The following is a 1,499-nucleotide window of genomic DNA, read 5'->3' on the forward strand; positions in this document are numbered from 1 at the left end:
TTATTACTATTATCATTATTATTATTATTAGTATTATTATTATTATTATTATTATTATTATTATTATTATTATTATTATTATATTATTATTATTATTATTATTATTATTATTATTATTATTATTATTATTATTATTATTATTATTATTATTATTATTATTATAATTATTATTCGCTTTCACGTCAAAATACACACATACCCACTCTCATGCAGACAGTCACAGTCACAAACTCAACTGTTTGTTTCAATATGATTTTTAGGCTTTTCATTTTTATTTAAATGCAGTGTATAGGGAGACTTATCAAGAAAAAGCATCATCAAGTTTATGGACTCAAGGGATTTTTAAAAGTTTTTGTATAGGACTGTTAGCACAATTGTTCAAAAATTATATTGTCAGAAATACTTAAGAGAAAAGAAGAAAATGGATTTATTCACATCAGCAACCAGTATGTATTTTTATAGAATTGAATTACACTTAAGTATCATATCAATTTGCAGAGTGAATAGGCAATATGCCTTTAAATGATCCATAAGACAAGTATTATTATTTTAAAATTCAATAATACATAGATTTAATAATAATAATTCATTCTTAAGATTATCACAACATAATCATATACAGCAGATCTTGTAATAATTCATTATGCCTTTCAGAGGATTGCCATATCCACAAATTTAAATAATATTTCTTTAGAAAGTTATATATATCTTTATTTTTAGTACTGAAGAAAGTAAGTAAAAAGTTGTGTTTCTTCTTGTCTTTCTCTTACGGAATGAGCGATTAAGCAGATTGTACGTCTATTCTTTAAAAAAAATTATGGCTTTGTATTTAAAGTGGAGATAATTTACAGTTAATGTGTCTAAATGGGAAAGAATTTGATTTGGGATATGTAATACATGAGCTGAGTGTGTGATTATCCAATGCGAGCTAAAGTGCCATTGCCTTCCTTATAAATATAAAGTTTGCAATTAATATGGTTAACTAGAACAGATTCTGATTCGAGAAATGTACTTCTTGGGCAGAACATGAGATTAATCGGTGTAGACTTAAGCACTATAGTCTTGATTATAATTATCAAGTGTAGAAAGTTTGCGATTATAATGATTTCAAATAATACAGAATCCGATTCGAAAAATGTTACACAGGAGTAGAATATGCGGATAACCGGTGCACACTTACGCATCATGATCTTGTTTATAAAGTGCAGGAACTTTGCAAATACTGATAAAAGAGAAGAGAATTAAATTCGATAAATGGAACATAAATGCAGAATTTGCGAATACCCGTTCCAGACATAAGCGTCATAGTCTGGTTTATAAAGTGCAGAAACTTTGTAATTAAATTGGTTAAATAGAACAGAATTGAATTCGAAAAGTGGAACACAAAATTAGAATTTGCAAATACCCGGGCCAAACATAATCGTCATGTTGTTATTTATAAATTGCAGAAACTTTTCAAACAAATGGATAAAATATAAGTGAATTCGATTCGAAAAGTG

The sequence above is a fragment of the Berghia stephanieae genome, chromosome 12, assembly GCF_034508935.2.
Source record: "Berghia stephanieae isolate SIO BIC M18660-M18661 chromosome 12, UCSD_Bste_1.3, whole genome shotgun sequence".
Taxonomy (NCBI): Eukaryota; Metazoa; Mollusca; class Gastropoda; order Nudibranchia; family Aeolidiidae; genus Berghia; species Berghia stephanieae.